General features: G+C 46.2%; 1 protein-coding gene across 10 annotated transcripts in view; it reads right to left on the bottom strand.

Annotated features, from left to right (window-relative positions):
- The window catches only part of LOC128880328 (potassium/sodium hyperpolarization-activated cyclic nucleotide-gated channel 2), a 136,522-nt gene that overhangs the window by 63,281 nt on the left and 63,690 nt on the right, over positions 1–9,551 (bottom strand). The window lies entirely within an intron of this gene.

Raw genomic sequence — 9,551 nt, 5'->3', positions numbered from 1 at the left:
GGACACGTGGAGGTCCTCCCTGCCTCGTTTAGTGAACGCTAATCGTCGTCACGGGCTGTCATCAACGGAGGGAGCCCATATGCTCCTGGTACAGTACTGTCTCGAAATAAGCAACTGTTTCCCGCCTCTAAATAAACAACTCGCTATCCCCGCCGTTTTGTTTGAAGTTGCCCGCCGAGTGAGAGACTCGAAAAGAAGTCGATTTTACCAGTGCTGAAATGAGAAGGCATATTCTGTCCTTCTCCAAAGAACAACAGCCGTGCTCGAGCGATCGCTTTATAGTTTGCCGCTACACCGAACCCTCTGTTTCTTTTTTCTATGGGTACCCTCTCGTCTCTCTCGAGAACAAAGTCGAGCCGAACACTGTAGTTACCCTTGGAATCGACTGGCCTAAGCGGTCCTCTCGCAAAACACGCTCTCAACTTGCGTTCCACATCTTAATCTATCCATCTCTCTCTCGCTCAGCGTCGTCCTTGCGATTCTGGACGATTCTCCGCGGCTTATCGTCGCGTTTTATCGCTCTCGACAAATTGCCCGTCGATTCTCTCGCTCCTCCTGTCCCGCGGCTCATAAATCGATACCCTTTCACCGTGACGTTACTCCAGACAATTAAGAGATCGCGTTTCCGGACAATTCGGAAGGGGGAAATGTCAGGGATGAGAGCGTTGTATATTTAACGCGGCTTTCCATCTCGTTCGCTGAAAAATGGGTCACATTTTCTAATTATTCTTCTTTCTTTTTTTTTGTTTATTTGAGTGCCTCGCTCGCTACAAACTGTTTACTAGGAACCTAACGAAGACGTTATTCGTTACAATTAAACGAAGGTTAATTGTTTGCAACAAAAGTTTTCGCGAAATTAGTGTTTCCTCAACGTTTATCAGAGACATTTTAATCGTTTCGGGCACAATGGCTCAAAGTAATCGACGCACGACAAAGAACCTATCGATAAAGGTAAATCGCAAGAAAACCCAACGACAAGGAGGGTCGCATAACGATCCCAGACCTCTGTTATCGACAGCTCGTTTGGCTGAAAACGATTTCTCATGCAGTTACCGAGAGCTTCTGATCGCAATCCCAGATAAATGTCCACCATTTGCGATATCGCGACGTTTACAAAGCTTTCTGTTTCTAACCCTCTTCACCATTCGTGGACAAATATCGTTCATATTTTTGTTGAGGTTACTACATATTCGAAATTCGAAGAATTATTAATGTCAATTGGATCCTTGGGTGAAACAAAAGCAAAATTGTACTCAACACTTTTTTTGTACGAGGCTTGGTTTTCGAGAAAACACAGATTGAATATTTATTTGGTTCGAGGGAGATAAATTGATCGTTCAAGGTCACCGATGGGGCTCTCCCCACCACTCTTTTTCTACCGACTCGTTAAATAATTTATTCATCTCACGAGGAGTTATTTAAGCTGATGTCGAAAAAACGAGGCGAGATATAAATCCTTGCTTATTCACGATACTCTCGTTCGCAAGCCATTGATGTTTGCTTCGCGAGCGGTAAATGCGTGACGATTTGTATTCCGAAAGCTTCGAGTCCTTTGATTCAGCGCTGATAAATATTCATTGGCGTACTTGAAACTGGCCTCAGAAAATTGAATGCTGTGTTGCGCACTCTCCGGGGATGGATCTACATTGCTATGCGTAACAGATCTCTACGAACAGACATGTCGAATCATCGAACTGTTACTTACGATTCATATTATTTAACAGATTTCAAACTGTTGTGAATAGAAACGAAAACTAAGTTTCGATTTTTGTGCCGCGAGACGAAGCACGAAGGAGAGCCCACGACTAAATTAATATTCCAGTCGTACGATAACTCCAGCTCTCGAATTTCAATTAATCGAGGACCAGATTTAACTCTTTACCGATACCAGAAAAATTCCATATCGCGCGGCGTCTAGCGTCGCTCGACAAGCATCGCGATCTACTCGATGAAGCCGACTTAATTTCACTTTCATTGAATGCAAGGAAACCTCGCGTCGTGGATAAATTCGCAAATTAATTCTATTGGCTCCGCGCGGCGCGCGATGAATATGACCTCGCGCATTTATTGAACCGCGCCAGACGATTGCACTGTCGCGAAATATTCGCGAAAATGTCGCGATTCCCTCGAGTTTACGATCAATTACGAAACGTACAATTAGGGAATCCGATGCTGCCCGTTGAAAGCGACTTTGGAGCAAAGGGCTTGAACATTGTTCGATAAACATTAGAATTGAAAGATTATGGTGTTTGCGCGAGACTGATACGGTCAATCTTACTAGGAAAACGTGTGGGAGGTAGTACGGGCGACTAAGCGATATTGAGAGGGAGAGTGCCCCGATGACCTTGAGCGGCCAATATATCTCGCTCTGATCTACAAAATCTTCGATATTGATTTTCTCAAAAACCAAGCGTCGTACGAAAAAAATACAAAGTATAATTTCGATCCAGTTTCGCGCGACGAATCGCTTCCCACGTGTCTCAACAACGATTGCTAATGCATCCTGCTTAAAATGAGTTTTTTTATCGAAAGGAAGTCCCGTACGAAAAAGATCGACCCCACATCGACGACTCCCGTTTCGACGAGGAATCCACCAGCACGGGTTCGCGCAACGATATTCGCTCCACATACCGTCTAAATGATTTTGCATCGGCCTATTGTGTCCCGTTAGGGACACGGAGGCGACCCAGCGCCAGTCGGCGCGTGACAAACAAAACGGCGACCCCCCTAGCGCAGAATACACACGATTTGACCGCGAAAACACGTCGACCCAGTTTCCAACCGGATCAGAAAGCATGTTACCACCTATCGGGAGAGGAAGCGGGCGCGCGCGAGCCATTGTGATCATTTTTACTTCCAACGAAGCGTGTTGCGCGACCCGAACTCTGATCGAACGCTAATTATCCTTCCCCCAATTAACAAGGGCCGATACGAGCCGCGGAACAATACAAGCAGGGGCGTGGAGGGCGCGCGAAAATAGCGACGAGTGGCCGTGTCTCACCTTGTGTGCGAGGCTGCGTTCGCACGTTCCTCTCTTGCGAGCTCGAGAGAAGAGAGAAAAAAAAAAAGCGACGGACGGGTCAGGGAGACGGAACACGGATGACAGACAACCCGACCGCCGTCGCACGTGAAAGGGACCGAAGGGAGGCGAGAGGACGACGCGAGGCTTGGAAAATACACGGAGGCTCTTTATACGCGACGAAGTCATCTTCGGAATCGTCTAGAGCCGTCTAGTGCACGCGCCTGGAAACGTCTAGCTGGCTCGTCGCGCGGCCACGGTCAAGAACGGAGCTGGGTATAATAAGCGAGAAAGGTTTCGGTGTGTGGTTCCCTTTAACACTCGTTCACACTTGCTGAAAGTTTGTGGGAATAATTATCAGGATGACGAGGTCAGAGGTGACGAGACTTCGTCGCGGTATGTACGATACAGCGAAAAGGTTGATATATTCCGAAGCTTAGGCAACGTCCACACTTGCGAGATGCGAATAACGATCTCGATGAATTCTTGCGAAACTCGTACGAGATGCGTAAACGACAATAAAATGTGGTTACGTGGAACAATGGCTCGTAACCTCGTCACATGGTAGGAAAAGGTTGCGCAACGTCGTTTTATGTTTCTCGCGTAAGACATTACGACAGAGACGAATACGTTTGCTTAGAATTCCGATAAATGTATAGAAAAATTCCACGTAGCCAAATGAAACAAAATATCAACGATGGTCGAGAGCGTGTGGTGGGGGTAGGTCGTCGGTGACCTTGTGCGGCCAACGTATCTCCCTCGGACTCGATAAATCTTCAATGCGGATTTTCTCGCGAACGAAGCCTCGTACAAAGAAAATGTATAGCCCAATATTGCTTCTGTTCCTCGCGACGATTCGCGATTGCACGCTTGCAGAATCGTCTCGTGAATAGAAAACTTCCACGATTGATACCAAATGAAAAAACACCAATAATGTTCGAGAGTGCGTGGTGGAGGTAGAGCATCGGTGACCTTGAGCGGCCAACGTATCTCCCTCGGACTCGATAAATCTTCAATGCGGATTTTCTCGCGAACGAAGCCTCGTACAAAGAAAATGTATAGCCCAATATCGCTTCTGTTTCTCGCGACGATTCGCGATTGCACGCTCGCAGAATCGTCCCGTGAATAGAAAACTTCCACGATTGATATCAAATGAAAAAACACCAATAATGTTCGAGAGTGCGTGGTGGAGGTAGAGCATCGGTGACCTTGAGCGGCCAACGTATCTCCCTCGGACTCGATAAATCTTCAATGCGGATTTTCTCGCGAACCAAGCCTCGTACAAAGAAAATGTATAGCCCAATATCGCTTCTGTTCCTCGCGAGGATTCGCAATTACACGCTCGCGGAATCGTCCCTTCCCTCTCGACGATGAAAGATACACTCGACGAGCAGCGGCTCCATCGACTGAACTCGGAGCTCCCAAAAATAGCAGAGAAGCTTCCACGGCAAATACGAATGGAAAGTACCTAATTTATCGCGCAGATCAATCGGAACACGTACGGCGCATCGATCCCCGATACCGGCCGAGAATACAGCTCAGCGAAACACCGGGCGGCGTGGGTGTCGCCTCGATGCCTCCGTAACGCAACAAGAGAGAAGTTACCGGGAGGGACCGTGAAGAGGCTGAAAAGCAAACTTCCGCGACCCTGAGAAAAACGATTGTCACATTTAAATACGACGCCGTGCCGGTGTTCAACCGGGACTCGCGTGCCACCGGAGCACAACGGAGACATTCAGGCGTTTCCTCTCGAGCAGCGCCGGCTCTGTGTACATTCGATGCACATCCACACGGACACCAAACCCACCCCCTCCTCCCCCTCCCCCGCACCCTTTTCGCGCTGGCACTAGAATCTATTTTAAGAAACTTCCCCGCTGGTTGATGCGGTCGACCGAGGAGGAGAGTCATATATCCAGGAGTCGAGTGTGTGCCGCCTCTCGAAAAACGACCATCAAGGTAGGCAGAAGTGAGACACCAGGGACAGAGGAGGGGGGGGGGAGGAGTTAGGGAGACAGAGAGAGAAGGAGAGAAAGTGGGAAAGGTGTCAAGGTTCGCTTTCGATTGCTACGTTTCCAATTTGCCCCGAAGAGAACGGGGGCTCGTGGCGTTCCAGGTGACGTTCCAGCACGCGCTCGAGATCAAAAGCACGGGAGGGGAATGCACGTTTGTCGATGCGACTCCGTTGTCGCCTCTGCTTCCATGTCACTGGCTACGCGCGGTTGCTTTTGTGCCCGCGTTCTCCATCGCCCTCAACCCTTCCCCTTCCTTCTCTATTTTCTATTTCGAACGTCGAGGGGATGTTCAGGTTCAGGGAGCGGGAAACGAACGGTGACCGTCACTTTCAGGTCGCAGGTTGACGGGCAAAGGGACGAGGCTACCTCGTTTGATAGTTCGCGAGGATAAGTGAGCCCAAGAGGAGAGGAGTTGCGAGCATAAATATTAGGAAGGAAGTAAACGTGCACCGTGACTTTCGCAGATTGCGAATGAAACCTAAGGAACCTCTAACCCCGGGTCCACACTGCGGCGAACGCTGGTTCGCGTACATCGGTCGTGAACATGGTAGCACCGCAGTTTGTAACCCTGTTATTCACCGGTTTTCGCCGTAGTGTGGACGGGAAATAGGAGAGTTCGCTAACAAATGACCATCCTGATAGGCGTAAAATCGTAAAAGTAGCCCCGCTGGGTTAGGCGAAAACTGTGTTCGCGAACCAAATTCAGCGATCCACGAGGTGGTGGATCCGGCGAACACGTTCGGGAATAACAACGCCTTTTTCTTCGTTCTTGTCCCTTTTCAAACCCTCGGAGCTTGGGGATTGCTATTCTTTCCAACTGTGGGGCTGGTCTTTATGACCAGCCGCAGGTAGGTACATACTCCAAAGGGATAATATGCGAGATCGAAGTTAACATTATTTTCTTATTACTCATCCGAGTTTGTGTATTTTTTGTTGTATCTTGATGAAAGTATATGCAATATATTGGCGAGATTTTCCTGATAAAAATGGCACCAAACACGATGCAATTCAGACAACTTTGAGTTTCGTTTACAATATGCAATATTTTTATAATATTAATACTTGATTTTGTGAGCCAGTAACCGATTAGAAAGTCTGTTCGAAAATAGGAAACAGATTGTAAAATTCTTGCCAGGAGATAATTAGGGCCTATGGAAAAAACTAGGTAACTTTTGTAGCTATGTGAACCTGATACCCGACTTTTCAAAAATTCATTTTTTTTATGGAAAATAATAGCATTTCGTTTGTACTTGATTGTACCATCAATAGTTTCGTTTGTACCTTCGTCAATTAATAAATAAAAAAAATAAAAGAAAATGACAAGCACCCGACATTCAGATTGTTGAAATCTGTTTTTTCCCTATTCTTTAGAATCGTTTGTACCCGTTTGTATCCCTTTTCGTTTCGTTTGTACCTCAATAGTTTATGATTTATAAGCAATTGTTTATACGCGTAAGGGGAGAGTTCGTCACTCGTCAATCCTGCGTATTTCTGAAGAACTCATTTTGAAGTGGAAACGTAAGGGAATGAGACCGCATTGTTTTCAAAATTAAAGTTACAGGCACAGAGGAAGAACAGATTAAAAATATTTTGAAAATTAATTTACTCCTTTCTTCCTTCAATTGTTCTGTAAAATTTAAACTAGTGAAGTATAAACGAAGTGAAAAAACAGATTACAAAAATCTCAATGTCGGATGCTGAGTGATTTTTTTTTTTATTTTTTTTTATTTATTAATTGATGAAGGTACAAACGAAACTATTAATGGTTCAATCAAGTACAAACGAAATGCTATTATCTTCCATAAACAAATGAATTTTTGAAAAGTCGGGTATCAGGTTCACATAGCTAACGTTTATAAGACGTGAAGCTGACAAGGGACGTAAAATGGTATTTTAAAAAATATTAATAGGCAAGCATACTGTCTTAAAAAAAAAGGTCAACGAACATTTCTTGAAGAATAGTATGTGTAATATATATAGGCCGTAACAAAATCTATTACTTATCATAAGCGAAATTCAAAATTGTCCGAATTGCGTCGTGTTTGATACCATTTTTATCAGAAAAATCTCGCCAATATATTGCATATATTTTCATCAAGATGCAACAAAAAAAGCATAAAAACTTGGTTAAATATTAAGGAACTAATATTAACTACGGTCACGCATATTATCCCTTTGGAGTATTTGTCGGGCAGGTGGTCGTAAACGGTCGTTTACTTTCGAGCATTTCCAACCATGGAGGGGATGCGGATCGCCCGAATCCACAAAATAACATCAGTTTCACAGGAGTAGGAACATCGTAGATGTTCGCCGGCATGTTAGCGACAGTAGGAACACCCTTGCGAACGTTTTTAGGCTATGTTTTTCATCGTGTTCGCCGCAGTGTGGACCCGGGGTAAGGGACTGGTTTCACAGTTGGCAAAGGTAATGGACCTCTGACAGGCTAACTTTTGTCGACCTGTAGGACTCCTAGTCTTTCTCAAACTCTGACAATCGAGCCTGTTCTTGACCTTTCACCCGTTACTGCAATACCCATGATCTCTCCGTCCCTGAATGTTTGCCTGATTATCATTGTACGAGTTCGGTAGCCCAGGGTACGTCAGAAGTGATCGATAGACCTCGGTTTAACCTGACCTAGGATCCTATAGACACACCGCAAACTATCGACACGTCGTTCCATTGAAGGAACGGGATATTCAGAAACGATGGGAAAGATCGAGAAAAATTGCCTCTCGGGGGACGATGTCTTCTTTTACGCACTGCGACACGGTTCGACGCTCGGCTCGGTGCGGTTTCGATTCGACTTTGATGCGGTTACGGTGTCAATTATCGGATTAACCGTAGCGGTAATCGCAATTTCGCCGCGAGTTAATTAATATAAAACAATATACCGTTCCGTTGTGACTCGATTACGCGGTAAATGGAAGCGCATTCCGACGCTGAATCATGCGAACGTGCGTTCAGTTAGCCTCATCGAAGGAAGTAAAAGTTCTTTCTCGGATTTCATTGCGTTTGGCTCTAGTCTCGATCCTTTTCTCTAAGAAGAGCATGATCGAAAGGGAAAATGGTAGCGATGGAAATTTACTTACAGCGCTGCGTTGGTTTCTCAAAGAAAACTTCACGACCGCTATTAATTGCAATCCTTCATTGTTTGCATTCCGTCATAACAGCCGAGCGGAGGAATTGTGGACTTGAGAACGTTCAATCTCGCGTTTTCGGTGCTTCTGGAAAGTCCGACTTGGACAAAAAGCGCTGCGATGTTTATGCGCGAGAATGCTCGTTAAAACCTCGTGCCTTTTGCTGTTCGATCGAGCCCTGGTTAAATTTGCGTTCGAAGTAACGTATTTTTTCGAATTGAACCCTGCGTATTGTTCGTAGTAATTTCAGGAAGAAATTACGGTGGGGTGGGGGTGGGGGAGAGCGCATCGGTGACCTTGAGCGGCCAATATATCGCGCTCCAATCTACCAAATCTTCGACGTCGATTTTCTCGAGTACCAAGCGTCGTACGGAGAAAGTGCAATGTACAATTTCGATTCAGTTTCATGCGACGAATCGTTTTGTATAGAGACTTTAATCGAGAACGGGTTCGATTGCGACGTCCGAGGGTCATCGTTAGGTTCTCTATTCTCCCGATCGGAGAAGAGAGACCCCAGGGACACGGAGAGCCTCCACAGACACGGAGGAACCTCGTATCAAGCGTGTCCGTGATCCAACTAAACCAGTACTTTGCTTTCATAACAAGAAATTCTAAAGTGTCCCTACAGCGGTCCAATATATCCGCAGTCGAGCGAGATAGAGATCGTACGAATTCATATTTCCTCCTGGCATCGTGACAGCAACTCCTGGCCTTCATCGCGAGATCGAGCAACGAATCACCAAAGATTCCATATTTTCAAACCGTCCCCCTCCACCTCCGCCCCGCCCACACGTTTATCCGTTCACAATGCGGGGAGAGCTCCCGATCGGCGGAACAAAAACCTGCTCGTCCGGCGTTCGTGACCCGCTTAGCTCGCTGCTACCGATTCGTTTTAGTTAGTTGCATTCGCGGGACCACCTGGCTGCTCGTGGGCGTACCACATTTTTTTCCTACCATCTACGCGCCTACGCGGATTAATCTTTCCTTCGGGCCGCGTTTCGGACGCGCGCACGTGAACGTCTCATTTGTCTCTAGAGCATCCGTCAGGGGCACCTTTTTTTAAAAATATTCTCACCGGGGCAAGGGGAAGCAATTTTTTTTCACCGCGTGGGCGCGTAGTTCAATTTTAAACGTACGCTCGCGGAGACCATTCTCCTTTTTGTTCGGTGAAAACGGGTAGGCGCCGCGTTTGTAGAGACGGAGTGACTTTTAGGAGGAATGAATCAAACTGGAGATGAATAAGGCGATACCGAGGACTATAACATTGACTGTAACAATAACAATGACGATGCAGATGGACATCAGGACGACTATGTATCTGGAACGATGACTATGGCGACTGTACAGTGACTATAACAGAGAGAATATTGATAAAGATAAGTA

Source organism: Hylaeus volcanicus, chromosome 7 (genome assembly GCF_026283585.1).
Source record: "Hylaeus volcanicus isolate JK05 chromosome 7, UHH_iyHylVolc1.0_haploid, whole genome shotgun sequence".
In the NCBI taxonomy this organism is placed as follows: Eukaryota; Metazoa; Arthropoda; class Insecta; order Hymenoptera; family Colletidae; genus Hylaeus; species Hylaeus volcanicus.
The sequence above is the reverse complement of the archived record's forward strand: the minus strand, read 5'-3'. Positions and strand labels throughout refer to the sequence as shown.